At 45.1% G+C, this 20,770-nt stretch overlaps 1 long non-coding RNA gene across 1 annotated transcript; it reads left to right on the top strand.

The window, feature by feature from the left end:
- The first annotated feature begins 5,477 nt into the window (after positions 1–5,477).
- On the top strand, positions 5,478–11,307 carry LOC308486797. The gene is made up of 2 exons (XR_013991319.1): positions 5,478–5,595; positions 11,244–11,307. It is a non-coding gene; the product is annotated as an uncharacterized lncRNA (long non-coding RNA).
- Positions 11,308–20,770: the final 9,463 nt, after the last annotated feature.

The raw sequence follows: 20,770 nt of genomic DNA, 5'->3' as shown, positions 1-20,770 counted from the left end.
CAACTTAATTTCCTAAAATAGAAAGGTCAAGCCAGGGTGTGAGGGAACTTCCCTTCCATTCTCCTACTTTCTGTTCAGTTCATAATGAAAGGGGGGGGCAGTATGAGCGATGTCACAAACTGCAATATTGTACAACCAACAGTGAGCCTCCTTTCATAGGCCTGAATATTGCATGCAAACATGAGAGTGGTTAATAATTCAAAGATCTCATCTCCCGAAAACTACCTGGCTTCCCCATCCAACCCAATTTCCTTTTATTGCAACTTTGATATTAGAGGGGGGAAATCTTCACACTGCGGGACACACATCCTACAGTAGGGGCTGCTGAGCAGAGTCTGCCACTTCCGATTGCTTACATTTCATTGAATTCTACGTTGGATTGCACCTCAAGTACTCATGGGGGAAGCATGCTGATGTCGAGGGGGCAAATTGAGTTCTTTTCCACAACAGGTCCTAAGAAGAAGAAATGAAGATGTTTGACATACACTTTCTGGTTTTCACAGCCTAGGGAATGAGAGGCAGCAAGCAAGGTTATCTATGGGTAAGTGCGTCTTTTGGCATGGGTACCTCTGCATAGGGCTGAGTACTGAGTACTGACTGCTGTTCACTGTTGGCTGTCACATTCAGTAATGCCTCCTTGCTCCCAGAGCTTAACTTTCCTCTCCCCCTGCCCCCGCCCTTTTGGTTGCTAGGCATGCAAATAGGTCTGACATGACAGAGATGGTTGGTTCCCTAAAACAACAAAATCCTCAGCACAGTTCCTAGGGCAAACGGGACGTTTGAGAGACCCAGGCCCAACTTGAAAGGTTGAAGAGCAATTGGTTAGTGGTAAAGTGCATGCAAAAGACCCCAGCTTCAATTCTTGGCAACCCAGTGGCATAGCTAGGGGGTGCGGACGAAGCAGATTGCCCCCGGGCAGCACTTACCTTTGCCCAGGAGGGATGGCCTGCAGATCCAGCACTGCCCAAAAAAGCAGCATGGGGACAGCGCACAACTGTCACATCCCCCTCAACTGCCCTTCAGCTGGAGGGTGCCCAGGAAGAATGCAGTCATTCCGGTAGCGTGCCCTGCCCATGGCATGCCCCACCCTCATGACATGACCATGCCCTAGGTGCCAGCTTGTGGTACCCTCAAGTACTGGATGCTGGATGATTGATGCCAAAATCCAGCATTGCCTGAGCTCTGCGAGTGCAGCTTTCTCCCGACTGAAGTGCAGAGTGTTTGAGGACCGGGACATTCGCAAGGAAACCAAAATGCTTGTTTACAAAGCTATTGTGCTACCGACCTTATTGTATGCTTGTGAAACATGGGCCACTTATAAATGCCATCTCCAACTCCTCAAAAGATTCCATCAACAGTGTCTCCAAAAAAATTTACACATCACTTGGGAAGACAGGCGAATTAATGCCACGGTACTGGAAGAAGCAAAGATCACCAATGTCAAAGCAATGATTCTTCAACACCAACTTTGTTGGACTGGTCATGTTGTGGAGATGCCTGATTATCGTCTTCCAAAGCAACTACTCTATTCTGAACTTAAAAATGGAAAGCGTAATGCTGATGGTCAACAAAAGAGGTTAAAAGACTCCCTCAAGGCAATTTTTTAAAAATGTAGTATAAACACCGACAACTGGGAAACACTGGCCTCCGAGTACTACACCTGGAGAACAGCCTTTACCAAAGGTGAAGAGGCTCAAAATCAGGACAAAAGGGAGAAACATGCTAAGAGGAAGGCACACTTGGCAAACCCTCACTGTGATCAACTCGCACCCGGAAACCTCTGTCCCCACTGTGGAAGGATGTGTGGATCCAGAATTGGCCTCCACAGTTACTTAGGGACTCACTGTTAAGACCGTGTTTATGGAAGACAATCTTACTCGGCTATGAGGGATTGCCAAAGAAGAAGACCCCCAAGTACAGCTAGGAAAGACTTTGGTCTGAAACCCTAGAGATCTCTTGCCAATAAACAATACTGAAGATGAAACCAAGGTGTCCTGGCCCGGGTCAATTTTACATTCTATGCTGCTTCCTTTTAACAACACATACATAGGAGTCTGTAGCCACACATGTGTCAAATGCGTCTGAGTGCGGAGCAGGTTGAGGGGGCCTGGGGCCGTGTGATGTCACCATGCCCTACAATTCTATGATCCTATGAAGTTCCCCAATCTCAACAACTTCCTGTCTCCTATGTCCTGAATACTCAAATTCTTAATTGGGTCTGGACAGCACACAATATTCCAAAGTAACTAAGCTATGAAATTTAACAGCTCAGACCTGAAACTCACAGAATGTACCGTTGTAATAATAATAATAATAATAATAATAATAATAATTTTTATTTATACCCCGCCCTCCCCAGCCAAGGCCGGGCTCAGAGCGGCTTACAAGCAATAATAAAAACAAGTTAAATGATTACAACTTAAAAACAAAATTAAAAATACAACATTAAAATATTGAAACATTAAAATATTAAAATGTAGCCTCATCGCAGGAGGAGAAGGAAAAGAACAAAGAAAGAGAGGGAGGGAATCAAATTGGCTCCAAGCCAAAGGCCAGGCGGAACAACTCTGCCTTACAGGCCCTGCGGAAAGAAATCAGATCCTGCAGGGCCCTGGTCTCATGAGGCAAAGCGTTCCACCAGACCGGAGCCAGAGTTGAAAAGGCCCTGGCTCTGGTTGAAGCAATCTAACTTCCTTAGGGCCCAGGACCACTAGGGTGTTGCTATTTATGGACCTTGAGGCTTTCCGTGGGGCATACCGGGAGAGGCGGTCCCGTAGGTACGAGGGTCCTAGGCCATGAAGGGCTTTAAAGGTCAAAAGCAGCACCTTAAATCTGATCCTGTACTCCACCGGGAGCCAGTGCAGCTTGAAAAGCACTGGGTGAATATGCTCCCATGGCAGAGACTCCCTGAGGAGCCTCGCTGCAGCATTCTGCACCCGCTGGAGTTTCTGGGACAGCTTCAAGGGCAGCCCCGCGTAGAGCAAATTACAGTAGTCAAGCCTGGAGGTGACCGTCGCATGGATCACTGTGGCCAGGTCAGGGCGGGAAAGGTAAGGGACCAACTGCTTGATGCGGCAAAGGTAGAAAAATGTCCCCTTTTGTCACAGCTAAAATGCCAAACAGATCTGAGCTGCAATTGCTTTATTTTAAACGTGGATTAAAGCCTCATTAAGACATCATTGCAAAGGCTACCCCCACTACCCAAAAGATGGATATTAATTTAATTAGGTTAAGCTGCCCTGGAATTGTTCATCCCTGGGGTAAAGGCACTCCTGCATCCTATGTTACACCAGGGGGTGAATTTCCCCTTGCGATGCAGGACTTCCAAGAAATGTGACGCTGTTTGTAACAAGAGATCTCCGCTGACGTACAAATGGAAAAGCAGGGCAGGAACAACAAGGCAAAGTCAAGGTGGAAAAAACAAAGAGCAGAGTCAGGCCTATCAATTATCCAAGTGAAACGAGTGCACTCAACAAGCAAAATAAACCCCAAGATCACTTGGGAATGTGGTGCAAGCACGTTGACAATAACTGAATGAATGAATGAATGAACGGGATGTGGGGTGGGGGGCTATTAAAAATAATAATACACCAAAAAAATTAAGGATGTCTGCAGATAGGGGGATAGTGGGCTCAGATGTACCATTTAAAAATAGTTCCACATGGTTTAGTATAGATCAGATTCCCAAACTTTGGTCTGTGGACCACCGGTGATCCACAAGCTTCATCCAGGTGGTCCTCAGCATGTTGGTGTTTTTGTGGCCGAAGATGGGAGATGGCACATCCATTGCATTACATCGTTGTATTTTATTTTAACTGCGTTTTTTATTTCTCAGTTTGAATTCTATGGAGGTCAGAGTGCGATAAATAAAATACAATATCTGAGAAATAAAAGACGCACTCAAAGACAATTAAAATCACCCAGCATAGTATGTTGCAAGCAGAACAATGATTAAGTGGTCCACCAAGACCTTTGGCAATTTCCAAGTGGTCCATGGAACCACTGTTTGGGAACCACTTGTAAAGATCTAATGGTTCACTATGTTGTTGTTGTTGTTTAGTCATTTAGTTGTTTCCAACTCTTCGTGACCCCATGGACCAGAGCACGCCAGAACACTCCTGTCTTCCACTGCCTCCCGCAGTTTGGTCAAACTTATGCTGGTAACTTCGAGAACACTATCCAACCATCTCGTCCTCTGTCGTCCCCTTCTCCTTGTGCCCTCAATCTTTCCCAACATCAGGTTCTTTTCCAGGGAGTCTTCTCTTCTCATGAGGTGGCCAGAGTATTGGAGCCTCAGCTTCAGGATCTGTCCTTCCAGTGAGCACTCAGGGCCTTTCCTTAAGAATGGATATGTTTGATCTTCTTGCAGTCCATGGGACTCTCAAGAGTCTCCTCCAGCACCATAATTCAAAAGCATCAATTCTTCGGCGATCAGCCTTCTTTATGGTCCAGCTTTCACTTCCATACATCACTACTGGGAAAATCATAGCTTTTACTATACAGACCTTTGTTGGCTATAGTTTAGCATTATAAGGCTATAGTTTAACATTATATAGTTTAGCATTATAAGAGTAAGCTGTGGTGAGCCTCAGCCTCATCAACTCCCCTCTCCACCCTCTTCCTCCAGCATGGACACAGAGAAGTGTTCAGAAGCTTTCTTTTTCATTTTTTAATTGACTTCAGTTTGCCATGTCATCCCAGCTGACTGTGGTTGATCTTAACTATGCCTACTGGAAACAGGCCAACTTCAAAAGGTTGTTTAGGAAGCTGCCCTGTTTCTACTAACCACAATAGATTAACTGCAATTTCGGGTTCAGACAAACTGCATATCCTTAGAGATCCTGGTCCCAAGTTGTTTAGAGCTGCATTCTCCACCAGCTGTGGCTTCCAGGGTAAACCCACGGCAATTGTGATTTTATGTCTTTTAAACCTCCCAATTTCATCTTATTTTCACATATCTGCAGATTTTCCTTGGTACCCCTCTCTCTCTCCAAAAAGAACAACATCAAAAACCAGGACTGATTGCAAACACATAAAAGATGGAGGTTTGGTCAACATACGCAAAAATGCCAAAATAATTTATGTTCTTGGTGAAGCATCCAGGAGAATAGGGCAAAGGACGCCAGAACATTGTGTTCTTTGTAGGTGATGAATGATCACCATCTACCCATGTAAACAGCTGTCCTCGAGTTTTCTCTGTACAAAGGTAAGTAGCTTGCCTTTGATCATCTGGGATGACAGAGAGACCTCTCAGTGCATCACAAGATTGCCTACTGGCATTACTGAATGTGGTAAATAATGTGTTCTGTTCCTGGCGTTGTACACATTAGACAATTGGCTCACCCCATTTGTGACTCAAGCCCAACCTCTATTTCCAGGCAGACACCAAGTTGACATTATTAGAACTTGACTACGTATCAGAGGTCGCAACAACAGAGAATTTAATGAGCTGTGCTCTCTAAATCTCTTTCGCAGAGGATCAATCTGATATGTTCTCCTTCCTTTTTCAACAGTGGTGACGGAAGAAGCATGACTCAGTTAAAGGAAGCTGCTTTATACAACGTCAGACCATGGACTCCTCTATCTACACCAGGGGTGAGGAACATTTTACCAGCACAAAAGCTAACTTGTCTCATGAGCAACCCTTCAAGAGGCACATGTCAATGGTGGGCAGGGCCGAAGTGGACAATGATGTGCTTAGCTTTGTACAGTAGGCTACATTCCTGCCAAATTCATCACCATCATCATCATTTGTTTATATGCCACCCATCTGACTGGGTGGTCCCAGTTACTCTGGGCAGCTTCCTACAAATTCTTCTTTGGCAATCACTCATAGCCGAGTAAGATTGTCTTCCATGGGGTTTTTGGAAGATGCCTGTACGTGAATTTGTTTTATGTGTGGAGATTAGTGTACGCTGACCAATGCAAGTTTTCGCAGTAAGGCTCTGTTCCGATGACATGAGTATCATGACGACCGGTAGATTCTTATCTGCTGCAACCTTCATCAGCCTTCACAGCCGTTGTAACATACCGCTTGTTATCTTCCGCCTGTTCTGCCATTGAGGACTTCTTGGATCATTCTTTGTCTAGCTCCTCCCCTTTGACCTTACCACCTTGAGTGACCCTGCTGGGAGTCCCGACAGCTTCACTCACAAGGATCACAGGAACGTGCAAACCCACACACCATGGCAAGGTGATGATCCAGCGAGTGAGCCAACAAATTAAACCACAGAAAAACTTCAAACATTAAAAACTTCCCTACGCAGGGCTGCCTTCAGATGTCTTCTAAAAGTCAAATACAGTGGTACCTCGGGTTACAAACACCTTGGGTTACAAATACTTCGGGTTACAGACTCCGCTAACCCAGAAGTAGTACCTCGGGTTAAGAACGTTACCTCAGGATGAGAACAGAAATTGTGCGGCGGCGGCACAGCGGCGGTGGGAGGCCCCATTAGCTAAAGTGGTACCTCAAGTTAAAAATGGTTTCAGGTTAAGAACGGACCTCCAGAACAAATTAAGTTCGTAACCAGAGGTACCACTGTACAGTGGAACCTTGGTTCTTGAACGCCTTGGTACTCAAACATTTCGGCTCCCAAACGCCAAAAACCCAGACGTTGTGAGAACCAAGGTACCACTGTAGTTGTTTATTTCCTTGACATCTGATGGGAGGACATTCCACAGGGTGAGTGCCGCTACTGAGAGGGCCCTCTGCCTGGTTCCCTGTAGCCTCACAATGAGGGAACCACCAAAAGGCCCTCAGAGCTGGATCTCAGTGTGTGAGCTGAATGATTGGGGGGGGGGGATGGGGGCATTCCTCATCCCTGCTTTCATTGCACATCTCCAGTAACACCACAGAGAATATCCAAAAGGTGTCAATGTGAATCCCACGGCCAGAGTCCAAGGAGCAAATATTATAGTGAGATGAACATAAACTCTGCAGGGCCATTTCTCAAAGTGCAGAAGCACAGGAAACATGTAGATGTGCAAGGCAAAACATTTTTATTGTGCACAAAAATGGATCCTACAGGAAGTCCCTAACGGGGTGATACTCTGTATGCTTACTTGGAAGTAGGTTCCATTGTGTTCTGTGGGATTTATTCTCTAGTAAGTGTGTTTAGGGTTGCAGCCTAACAGTGATTTCCATTGAAATCAGCGGAAACCATTAATTTCAATAGGTCTACTCTGAGTGCAAATTAGTTGGATATCACCCAAAGTGTAGACATTCGTTGTGTTCACATTCATGGAATGTTTACCTTTCCACACCCAGAAATGATCGTTGCAGAAGGAATTCAGCTTTTCTTATCTCTACGATAACCATCGGAGCCAGTATAATTTTTTCATTTAAATTAATAAAGTATCTCTATTATTCGAGCACAATAGCCATGCAAATGAAATAACTGGGGAAGATATAACATAATAGAGATCCGCCCTGCCAAAAATATCTGCACACGGCTGCACCTGCTGAGATTTAAGTAACTTTCCCTCTTACGATCTAATTAAAATGTCAGTATCTTTCCTTGGGACTGGGAGAGCACTGGCGTGTTCAAGAGTCAAAGAGGACAGAAGTGGAATGTTCTTTAAATGATATATGAGGATTGTGAAGCCAAGGTATCTTCTGCTCTGGGAAAGCCTAGAAGGACATCTAGTGGACTGGAATGCTTTTCACTATCCTTTCAATGCAGCCCATGATTTTTTGTCGATGCCGGTCTCTAATAAATCACAGCAGTGGAAAGTGACATGCAAAACAGACAGCCCAAAGATAATGCTGCTGACTGGAATGGGAGTCCTATTCACTTTGCCTGTGATTTAAAGCCAATGAACCGGTTTCTGACACCCAACAGTTTGAAGGTACGGATTTAAAATATTGGCCTCAAGCGCCGGAACGATAAATTCGTATATTTATAGGATATTTAAGGGCTGCGTCTAAAATGTGCACATGGTTTTAACACCCGTTCATTATGCTCACAGTTTATGGGCAAGAGATAAGGGCAACTAAAACATTGCTTTCATGGCATAAAATATTTTGGACAGGTGTATCCTGTTCCTGGGATTTCGCAATGGGATTTGTTTCAGTTTCCCCGAATCAGCTAGGGAGCTCTTGAACAATTTGTGAGTCAAGGATCCGCCACCCGCTTGGAGATAAATAAGACACGGGACACATGTATTTTAGGTTAATGGGCTAAATATGGCCACAACTTTATTGGTTACAACGAGTGAGTGGTATTGGCTGAGGCATTGGATCAAACAGACTATACTTGACCCGACCCCATCCAGCAGGAAGTCATTTTGAGAGTTAACAACCAGTGGGAGGAGCTTGTTGATGCAAATACAACTGAAGCGTCCCCTGATGTTACCGGGGGCCGTGCCATGGCCCTAGCCACCAGCAGGGCATTGGACAGGATCCACGACCACCGGATCCCTTTAACAGAATACCCAAAAGGAGGGGAAGGTGATGGCCACAACCTGCCCTCCAACAGACCACACATATTCCAATGCCTAATCACCAATACCCAAAAGGTTGTGGCGATTTGCTACGAGGTAGGTGCGAAAACCAAGAGGCTGGTGCCAATTTGCCACATTGGATAAGAATTCCTACCATGCTAGTCCCATGGGTTACCTGAGAGGCGAGGTCCAAGTCCAGTCTGTGGTCAAAGGTGCAATGTGGAGGCAGTCCGTAGTAGTTGAATCTGGGTGCAGGGCAGGGAGTCGAGTGAAGTCAGGAACAGGCTTGCAAGCAGGGAGCCAGGGCGGGTCAGGAGCTCAGGCAGGAAAGCAGGACAGAGTTCAGGCAGGAACTAGCAACCAATGATGTTGCTCCCGCATCTTGGGACTGGGGCTGGCCGGCTTTTATCTGCCCCGAGGCATAGGGCGGCCCCAGACGACAGGTGACTCGCCTCTCCTGGCCTGGAGGCAAGCACTCCTCCTGCAGGAACTTAGTTCCCTCCACCTCTCTGCCCTGAGCCTCTGCAGCTCAGGAGAGGCTGGAGGGTTACCGGACCCAGAGGCAACCTCAGCTTCCTCTGACAGGGCTGAGAGTGGAGCACCTGCAGGCAATGGGTCCTCCATCACCTCAGGAGCCAGAGCAGACTCAGCTGATGTCTGCACCTGAGGATTCAGCACAGGTGAGAACCCTTCAGGCTCATGCTCCAGCCCCAGCTCAGCTGGTTCTGGAGGCGGGACATCCTGTGCAGGCTGGGATCCCTCACGTTCAGCATCCGAGTCCAAATCCCAAGCCATCACAGCAACCAAGGCAACCAACCCAGGTCCATAGCAAAGTCAAAAGAGGAGATATGACCTAAAGGGTGGGTGGGAGGGTGATTCGTCACTAAACCCCACCCCCCAGGCCAAGCCGATTGGCTGGCTGCGGGGTGCGGCGCAGCAGCAGGGTTGGCTGATGCAGGGGGCTGGAATGTCCCCCTGCTAACGCAGGAGCCGGCTTGGAGCCGCTTGGAGATAAATAAGACAAGGGACACATGTATTTTAGGTTAATGGGCTAAATATGGCCACAAATGGATAAGGAATTCTTGCACAGGAACAGGTGCTTATTAGAAAACTGGCAGTGGCAAAGACCGTCCGATCCTAGAATCCTAGAGTTGTAGAGTTGGAAATGACCATTTTGTCCAACCCCCTAAAAATGCAGGAATCTCAGCTAAAGCACCCGTGACAAATGGCCATCCAACCTCTGCTTAAAAACCTCCAAGGAAGAATTGAACGAAGGCGTTTACACACGTGCACGCATTTGGGTTGAGACCGTTGTGCTTGGGAAAACTTGTTCAACAAAATCGTAGTTTGGGAATGTGCCTCCTCTCACTCACGCACCTATCCCTCAAGCACGTTGGCCTGTTTGCCAGTTATTTTTCTGTATTTGTCAAAATTGGGCCATTAAGATGGCTGAGCCTATCCTTTGGAACTGACTCCTACTGCATACTGTCTTATGTCTTGTCTTTTTGGCCTGCAAAAGCCTTTTCTCTTTCAACAAGCATTCTAAAATATTTATTCTAGTAGGTTTCAGTGCTTTTCCCCCCTTAAAAAATATATTTAGGGGTACTCTCATTTTCCTGCTTATATTGAAATACTGCCCCTCAATGAGGCCAAACTTAGATTCACAAAATGTTTAGGGCAGTGCCAGATTTACGTACAGTCATACGTCATGTAACATCCACTTCATGTTACGTTCTTTCAGGTTAGGTCCCGCGGCGACCCGGAAGTACCGGAAAGGGTTACTTCCAGGTTTCACCACTCGCGCATGCACAGATGCACAAAATGACGTCACGTGCATGTGCAGAAGTGGCGACTCGCAACCCGCGCGCGCGCAGACACGCCACTGTGGGTTGCGTTCTTTTCATGTTGCAAACGGGCCTCCAGAACGGATCCCTTTCGCAACCAGAGGTACCACTGTATAAGCTAAACAAGCTATAGCTTAGGGCCCCACTCTCTTGAGGGCCCCCCAAAAAAATTAAAGGAGGAGGGGAACTGGATGTCCATTTGCAAAATATAAGATAAAAAACAAATAAAATAAAACCTACATACAGAAACAGTGTTTTGTGTTGTGTAGGGTCCTCTGATGTACGTCATGGGCCCCGCCTGCTAGCCTGCTCCCTAAAATGTCACTTTTTTTAATGTGCAAATGGCTTTAGAGACCTATCAGGTCCATAAATTACCATATACAGTGGTACCTTGGGTTAAGTACTTAATTCGTTCCGAAGATTTGTACTTAACCTGAAACTGTACTTAACCTGAAGCACCACTTTAGCTAATGGGGCCTCCTGCTGCTGCTGCACCACCAGAGCACGATTTATGTTCTCATCCTGAAGCAAAGTTCTTAACCTGAAGCACTATTTCTTGGTTAGCGGAGTCTGTAACCTGAAGCGTATGTAACCCGAGGTACCACTGTAGCATATATTCAACACAAAAAACAGCGACAATTTGTTGTTGATGAAGGACAGCTGGATATATAAAGGGCCCCATTACTTTCAGTAGCTTAGGGCTTCATCAAACCTAAATCCAGCCCTGGTTTAGGGGTGTGCGTACCCCTGCGTCCCCCCCAGAAAAAAGCACTGGTTGGTTTCATGTCTTATAATGGATTTGGCTTTATGTACATGCTGTTGTTTTAAACTATTTTTATATTTATGATTCTTTAACTGGTTTTTGGTTTTTGGTTTTGTTTTTTGTTTTTTTGAAGTATGCAATCCTTTCACCTTTTTCATACATGTCACAGTTCCATACCTGTAATTCAATTGCAGATTGCTTCGGGGTGCCTCACGGGAAGAGATTCATAAATGAAATAAATAACAAGCGTACATTATATCTGCCCTTTCAACAATAAGCCACAGGGATTTTTCCTGGCACAAAAATTGCTTGCAAGCATCAAAATGCAGCCCACACAAAAGACAGCAGAATCAATTTTGTAATCTGGTAATGGGCTTCTAATAGCAGGTAGGTGGATAATGTGTGTGGAGGGAAAGATGCTATATGCAAATATTCATTTCGCGTGACACCTTGAATTCCTAAGTCTAATAGTACAGAAATCAATAAGAATAACAATAATAATTTCGCAAGGCTTCCGAGGGGGAAGAACTTCCATAGCAACAATGAAAACTACAGAACCTATTGTGAGATAAGCAAATATAGTGGATATTTCAGGAAGTTATTTAATAAAACTGTCATCCCCAAATTGATTTTTTGTCTGAACAGAGATAACTCCATTTTCAGAATCTACTGCTTTGGACTGTTGGTATTGTGTCCAGAACAGAAGATAGGAATTTAGTGCTCTTATATGAGCCAAACTACATGTGACCATAAACACAATGTTGTCAGATGTACGTCTCAACTCCCCACATTGAGGTGCCACATTGAGGAAGAGGATTGGGACTGAAACAGTGGATAAGAATGTGAGTTCATCCTGTCCGCTGTCACAGTTTTGATGACTATCTCCCTGGCCCCATGATGAAAGGATCAGAACCACTTCTGTGTGATGAGATTTATGATTGGATATATCCAGTGGGTGTGTGAGTGTTTGTTTGAATCATAATTAATAATAATTATTTATTATTTATGCCCCACCCATCTGGTTGGGATTCCCCAGCCACTCTGGGCGGCTCCCAACAGAATATTAAAAACACGGCAAAACATCAAACATTAAAAGTTCCCTAAACACGGCTGCCTTCAGATGTCTTCTAAAAGTCAGATAGTTGATTATTTCCTGGACATCTGATGGGAGGGCATTCCACAGGGTGGGTGCCATTACTGAGAAGACCCTCTGCCTGGTTCCCTGTAACCTCACTTCTCGCAGGGAGGGAACCGCCAGAAGGCCCTCGGAGCTAGACCTCAGTGTCCGGGCTGAACCCAGTCAGATGGGCAGGGTATAAATAATAAAATTATTGTCATTATGGAATAGCATGCCCCTATTTTCATAGGAGAAATGTTGAAGGGTATGTCGATTGCAAACTAATGAAGCAACATGGCTTTTCGCACAATGACCATTGCCCCACAGCTTGTGATGAACTACACCCCCATGGTAGCCATTTTGTGCTGATGCTCATGACATTTCCCCAACTTTCCAAATAAGCAGGACTCAGGAATAACTGGCAATATGTTCTGGGCTTCTGTTCAGACACGTTGCCAACTCCTGAGGTTCTGTGATGGGTCTAGAGAGGAGAGAAAAAACCAGTTCAGGGTTCACGTGTTACCCCAAACCTTCAGTCTCCTCAAGTGAAGTACAGTGGTACCTTGGGTTAAGAATTTAATTCGTTCTGGAGGTCCATTCTTAACCTGAAACTGTTCTTAACCTGAAGCACCACTTTAGCTAATGGGGCCTCCTGCTGCCGCCGCGCCGCCGGAGCACAATTTCTGTTCTCATCCTGATGCAAAGTTCTTAACCCAAAGTACTATTTCCGGGTTAGCGGAGTCTGTAACCTGAAGCATCTGTAACCTGAAGCATCTGTAACCCGAGGTACCACTGTATCATTCAAGGTGATGGTCTCAGGAGAGCTTATGACATCCGCCATACGCAGGGTGTCCAAAAAAAAAGGGACATCGCTTTTTCTCTCACAAGAGCACGGCAACCATTTTGGGTACAGTGATCTCATGTGATTTTGTGCCGAGATCTCACCCCAGAAAGAACTTTTTCAGAGCTGCAACAACATGTGTTGTTGAATGCCAGGCAAGCATGGCTTCAAAAATAAGTGTGTATTTAGGACTCAGTGGTCATGTGTGTGTCTCGTGACTCGCGCAGGAGGACAGGAGGGAAGACATGCGTCCTGGTTTGGGGACTCAAGATGTTGGAGGGTATGCATCTACGAGCTCCATAAGTCCTAAGGTCAGCCGTAGGCCCTACAAAATAATGTCCAGACCCTCTAAGTGTCCCTATTTCCCAGGGACAGTCCCAGATTTACAGAAGCTGTCCCAGTTTCTGATTTGATCCTGGACTGTCCTTCTTTACCATAGGACGTCCCTATTTTCATCGGAGAAATATGGGAGGGTATGGAGTTATGCAGCCCCTGAGCCAAGGAGATTATTGTTATTGAATAGGACATCCCTATTTTTACATTGGAGGGTATGAATGTCTACATATCCTCTACAACTAATTCAGAATCCGGCAGCTAGACTGGTGACTGGGGGCAGCCGCCGAGACCACATAACACCTGTCTTGAAAGACCTACATTGGCTCCCAGTACGTTTCCGAGCACAATTCAAAGTGTTGGTGCTGACTTTTAAAGCCCTAAACGGCCTCGGCCCAGTATACCTGAAGAAGCGTCTCCACCCCCATCGTTCTGCCCGGACACTGAGGTCCAGCACTGAGGGCCTTCTGGCGGTTCCCTCACTGCAAGAAGTGAGGTTACAGGGAACCAGGCAGAGGGCCTTCTCGGTAGTGGTGCCCGCCCTGTGGAACACCCTCCCATCAGATGTCAAGGAAATAAACAACTACCTGACATTTAGATGACATCTGAAGGCAGCCCTGTTCAGGGAAGTTTTTAATGTGTGACATTTTAATGTATTTTTAATCTTTGTTGGAAGCCACCCAGAGTGGCTGGGGAGACCCAGCCAGATGGGTGGGGTACAAATATTATTATTATTATTATTATTATTATTATTATTATTATTAGTGGTCTGGACAATTGGTGGTCTGCCTGTCAGGAGTTCTGGGCTGGTCCTGTCAGAAAACCACAGAACACTGGCCTTATTTCCAATAACTTTTTCGAACCTGAATTAAATCTAGTTAAAAAACAAAAACAAGAAACTGACTGATGGGTCACTGTTGCATTAGTCCAGCTTTGCAAATAAGATCAGCTCATTTTGACCGCCTGCTTTCTGCCCTTTATACAACTCTTGCAATTTTTCTACATGGACACATGAGGGTGATATAACGCCAACTTTATTGTTTCACTTTAAGCATCCAGGAATCTTGCAGCACTCTCTCCTTACTACTGCTGCTGCTGCTCTTGTTTAATCTACCCAACAGTTTAAAAGATCCTAGAAGAACTGAAACATTTTGCATTTAGGGTTTAATAAGCTGGTGACAATTAGGAGCTCAGCTTCTGCTTTAATTCCTGTCAACCAGTCCACGTATTGCTACACAAGCAGCATCAATTTAATTCACAATACGCTCAAGAGCCTAAGGAGAGCCCTGCTGGATTAAATCAAAGGTCCATCAGATCCCGTTGCCACAGTGGTCAAGTAGACCAAGTAAAAAATTAAGGGAGAATCCTTTTTAAAAGTTGTGTGGTGATTTACTGATAAAGATACAGCAAAGTAAAGGTAAAGGTAAAGGTACCCCTGCCCATACGGGCCAGTCTTGACAGACTCTAGGGTTGTGCGCTCATCTCACTCTAGAGGCCGGGAGCCGGCGCCGTCCGCAGACACTTCCGGGTCACGTGGCCAGCGTGACGAAGCTGCTCTGGCGAACCGGCACCAGCGCACCACACGGAAACGCCGTTTACCTTCCCGCTATAAAGCAGTACCTATTTATCTACTTGCACTTAAGGGTGCTTTCGAACTCCTAGGTGGGCAGGAGCTGGGACCAAACGACGGGAGCTCACCCCGCCACGGGGATTCGAACCGCCAACCATACGGTCGGCAAGTCCTAGGCACTGTGGTTTTACCCACAGCGCCACCCGCGTCCCCTTTATACAGCAAAGTACAAGAGCATAAAACATTTTTTTAAAAAAATTAAAAATTGTGTGCATGCAGTGAGTTGAACCCATTCACGGTTTTCTGGGCCTGAGTTAGGGCAGCTGTGTTGCGTGTTCAGACCTTTAAACCTCCCCCTTAAATAAATTCAGACAAGACTTAAATTTTGGTTTGGTTTTTGGCAGAATTTAGGCCACAACTTTATTGATTACAGAAAGTGAGTGGTTGCATAGGCTCTGGTTCGACTAGCTCCCTGCACCGTGGCAGGTAGCAGTGACCCAGGGCACCAGCATAGGTCAGCCTAGGGTGAACACCTGGATAAGCAGAAAGCTGGGAACAGGCTATCTCCGCCACCCAAATGCCCCCCTGGACTCAGGCACGGGCACAACCCCCTCTCAGGGGTTGACCAAACCATCGGGTCCCTGGATTCCTTTAACAGAGTACCCTTCACATAGGGATGGCGAGAGCATTCTCCCATCCCTATCACCTGAACCAGAGCCTACCCACAACCTTAGCAGTTGTGACGATTTGCTACGTGGCAGGCGAAACCCAAATGGCAACAGCCAATCAGCCAAGTGGGGAAAATTCCTGCCGTGCCCCTGTCCCAATGACAGATGACACATGATGGCATAGCAAGGTCAAGTGCAAGCCCTAAATATAGGGAGAGGTGGGTGGGTGTTCCAATGCACGCACCGAAAGAGGAAGCTCTGGATCACGTGCATAGGTATATATAGGTCCCTTGATCCGTTTAGCTTGCGTCCCATTGGCCTGATTAAGCCCAGCATCATGGGACCTACCAATCAGGTGTTGTGGCTATTCAATCGAACCCACCCACAACACAGGGTTTGGTTGCCAGGTCTCACCACAACATCTGCCGTCTTTAAGGGAGGAACCGATTTCCCTACTCTGTAGAGGCAGTCCTGTATTTGAAGGGGTCCTTTATCTGAAGAGTTGTCCAGTCCAAGTCTGCTTTAAAGGACCGTATGAAAGGAGACCATCAGGTGCTTAGAAGTTGCCATCCACCTGGTCAGCAGACTGAGGTCTCCTGGTCACAGTCTTGTTCCCCCACTATGGTGAGATGTATTGTATTTCTGTTTAAATTATAGCAATTGCTTCTATTCTAAACTGGGGCTATGCACTGGAGCCAGCTGAAGTCTGGATCTCAAAGTGAACTGGGCTGTTAAAGAGTTTAAAGTGGATTGGTCAGACTTTCCTAATGTCTCAACAAATGAAAACTGATCTGGAGAAAATGTAACTTGAAAAAAGAGACATTGCACATACTTTTGTAAACCAAGAAATCTTTAATAAAAATAAAAATAATTATAGGCTTTGTATGCCAGCTTCACCATTTCCTTCACTGGGTGCAGGAATTTTATTTTCCATATAAACAGGACTCAGTTTTTGCACCTACACACGCACGCACGCACGCACGCACGCACAACTTTTAATTGTTCTCGGAGACGTGGAAGGAAAGGGAAAGGAAAAGCCAGAACATTCTGGGATCAAATCAGAAACTGGGACAGCTTTTGTAATTCCGAGTCTGTCCTGGAAAATTAGGAAACTTGGAGGGTACGTTACGGGTATGTTGTAGTTCAGCAACATCCTGAGGGCCAAAGGTTCCTCACACCTGGAACTCAGCTATACAGCTGCAAATATAACGTTTTAAGTGCATTACACAAATGTAACACTAGATGGCGATGGTGAGCTTAAGGCAAATTTGATACATTTTTCAAAACTTTTTTTAAAAAAGCATTTTCACAGCGTTTTTTTATATGTGTCTAGATTCCACCCTGGCCTAGGCAAAGCAGACTTGCCTGAAGAAAAGTGAGCAGTATCTGTCCAAAATGATGCTTGCTTATTTGCCATTAGCAGAGAGAGAGAGAGAGAGAGAGAGAGAGAGAGAGAGAGAGAGAGAGAGATGTGTTTTCATTTCCTACCTGACCTCGCTATATAATTATAATGTAGGTTCCTCTTGCCCACAAAAGCCCCTAGTTCTTCCTCAGCAACCTGTGCAAATAACGCAGCTGAGCAAACTGCTGCTTACCTAAATTAAATGCCAGTAAGCCTGGGGGATTTTAAAGTAAGATAGTCATAAAACTGTATTAAGTTCTCAAAGTCGTTATAAATGAAGATAGAAAGCTTACCATGAGGAAATCCCTCTTGGGCATGGTATCTAATAAACTCCTACGCAGCTGCCTTTCAGAGTAAACAAAGTGAAGGAAGTCGCTCCTCAATTTACCTCACAAAGTACCATTAGTAAAAGGGCAGTCGTATTTGTGACAGGGTTGGGCAGGAGGCTCTGCTTCTAAATGGGTGGGTGATTTGTAGAAGACGTCCAGTTGCAAAGCGGTGATGAATCAGGGTTGCTAGACACCTGGCCGGGTCTGGGAGAGAAATGCAAGCCTGTTTTCATCTTAATTAGCAACTACCTGATCCCCACTTCTCAAACCGAGACGAAAACTGAAACACAAAGCCATCCTTAGACCATCACACTTCTCAAAATTGCGTGGCACAGCTCTCCAGCCAAACAACACATACGAAAATGTGCAATGGGAAAGAGGTGTTTAAATGCACACGTTAGTGAAAAAAGCACACAAAGGTACATTATATTAGAGGAAACTGATTGGGGGGGGGATGTGTGTATTGGTTAAAAGTGCATGCAGTAACAGATCCGTTGGGAGAAATTCACACTAAAATGCCGGTGGATTCTCACGAGGGCTTTTGTTTTTTTAATGCAAATTTCTGTAGAAATGCGTAGAACAGAATTTCAGACAGGAAAAATGACAGCAAAACTAAAATTGACAGATACGGCTATCCTTACATCTGACCCCCCAAAGACTTTTGACTTTTGTTGGTTGCTAACAGAAAGCCTTGAGAGATTGCCAGGCTACTGCTTAGAAGCATTGTAGGTTTGTTTGTTTTTCATTCATGGTATATAAATTAACAAAAAAAAAAAACCCAACCCACCCAATTCTTTTTTAAAAAATACTGCAGCTCTCGTTTGTATTTCAGTCTATTTCTTTACTGCGATGTGCTTTTATTTTGGTTGTTTTCGTGGATCATTTTCTTAAGTTACCTTAAGTGGTGTTTAAAGCGGTAAAACCACTGCTTACATATCCTCACGACCACTGTTCCATGTGCATTTTTCTAACCTATGGGTTGTGCTGAAGAAGATTCCAGCGAAAGAGTCAGATTATCCGGGATCACTGTCCTACGTTGTTATTCACTTACTACTTCGGCACCATGAAGGCCTAAAAAAAGTTTTACCGCTTAGCCCACATAATAGCATCTATTACTTTGTTTCAACTATAGACTTATTATACTTCTACGGACTTTAAAGATTGACAGACGTGTGGTCATTTGATTTCAAATATATTAGAGAATTTACAAGTGTACATGTTTTGTTTTTGTTGTACTAAATCATGTACCGTATTTTTCTCTCTATAAGACACACCAGACCACAAGACGCACCTAGTTTTTGGAGGAGGAAAACAAGAAAAAAATATTCTGAATCTCAGAAGCCAGAACAGCAAGAGGGATCGCTGCGCAGTGAAAGCAGCAATCCCTCTTGCTGTTCTGGCTTCTGGGATAGCTGCGCAGCCTGCATTCGCTCCATGAGATTCACACACATTTCCCCTTACTTTTTAGGAGGGAAAACGTGAGTCTTATAGAGCAAAAAATATGGTATATCATGCAATAAGACTTGCAGTGCTATCTAGTATACTGGTCTTCGTGTTGCTTGTATTGTTTGTTGCAGCTGATTAGAGTCAGACTCACGGGCCACTACTTTCCCACCTCTGATCTATAGCTTTGGGAATTTCCTGTTGGCACTCTCTCTCTTTGTGTAGGTGGGGGGTTTTCTGGGAAAGTGCCGTGTTCTCTTTAGCTGGAGGTTTGTCAGGGAGTAACTGGGGAAATCACAGGTCACATGTGATTCCCACGAGGTGCTGAATGATCCCATTTGAACTCTTATCTCAGTCTTCATGTGTAACCTTAACATGCCTTTCTCCTGAAAATGACTCAACTCCGCAGAGTTCACCTTCGCCTGGGGATGTAGCGACATGTTACACCAACCAGCCAAACAACTGCTTCTTATTATTTTTTTGTCACGCAAGAAACAAACTGGCTGTTCTAAACATCACCTGTGAATAGGTAAGTTTGACGCAAAAGACAACAGAAGCAATTCTATGTACTTCTGTTAAAGGGCCCTGATTTTTTGTTTTGCAACAAACTGGCCTACCCAATGAAGAATGTGGAAAGAAATCAAATATGGGGAGCTACTTCACTGCTTTGGAATAAAAAGCAGTATGGGCTGAACTTCTTTATGGAGTAGTTTTAGTGTTGTTACCTTTTGATCGGCCATTTGACGTAAACCTGAAACAGATCTTTTTAGGTAAATTTCCTTTTATCCATTACCTCCATTCCAGGAAAAGTGTCAGCTGCTCAACAGTTGCTTGCTACATGACTGGTACTTTTCCTGTGCTTTTAACAGCAAACAAATAAACCCCTGCATCAGTGATTTAGGGGATATGATCCCCTTCCTGGGATGTGGTCTAAACCACTGAGCCTAGGGCGTGCCGATCGGAAGGTCAGCGGTTCGAATCCCCACGACGGAGTGAGCTCCCGTTGCTCGGTCCCTGCTCCTGCCAACCTCACAGTTTGAAAGCACGGCCAAAAGTGCAAGTAGATAAATAGGTACCGCTCCGGCAGGAAGGTAAACGGCGTTTCCGTGCGCTGCTCTGGTTCGCCAGAAGTGGCTTAGTCATGCTGGCCACATAACCCGGAAGCTGTACGTTGGCTCCTTCGGCCAGTAAAGCGAGATGAGCGCAGCAACCCCAGTCATCTGCAACTGGACCTAATGGTCAGGGATCCCTTTACCTTTATAGGTGCCAATATTCCAAGGGAGCAGAAAAGACTTTTTACGTATGTGACGGCAGCCGCCTGGATGCTATTAGCCCAGAGATGGAAAGAAGAAAAGGTTCCTACCAGAGAAGAATGGCAAATCAAACTGTTGGACTATGTCGAAATGCCAAAGCTGACCAGAAAGCTCAGGAACCAAGAAGACCAGAACTTTAACAAAGAATGGGGAAAATTCATAATTTAACTTGGAGACTGCTGTAAGCAGATGAAAACATCAGCAGGATTACAATAACACTTGTAATGTAGCAAGTACTATGGAGACAGTGGAGTGATGTAAAATATAGATTATTGGAAAATATGCAGTAGAAAAGGTTTAATAATAGGACCCAGGGAGGGGAAGGTGGGAAGTCCAGAGATTCGGAGGAATCTGTCAATGTGGAAGTGTATGATGGTATTGTTATAATTTTATACTTGTAAAAACAAAAACATAAAAACAAATATTAAAAACACCAGGGGGTGGCAGCAGTTTCCTCAGACATGCACCGTTACATTCCAAAATGTAAGATAAAAAACAAATAAAATAAACCTACATACAGCAACAGTGTTTTGTGTTGTGTAGGCTCCTATTTGTTATAGTGTGTTCTCCCTCATGGAGAGCACAGGTTGAGGACGGGGCTGACAAGACACCTCACTGTTACTAGGCAAATGGTTTGGCCATCCTTTAAGCAGGGGCAGGCTGTTACTGGGGAAATCTAGATGTTGCCATTTGTTGATTGACAGC

This window comes from Podarcis pityusensis (genome assembly GCF_964106645.2).
Source record: "Podarcis pityusensis genome assembly, chromosome: 10".
NCBI lineage: Eukaryota > Metazoa > Chordata > Lepidosauria > Squamata > Lacertidae > Podarcis > Podarcis pityusensis.
Note: the sequence above shows the minus strand (reverse complement) of the source record. Positions and strands in the feature narration are given on the sequence as shown.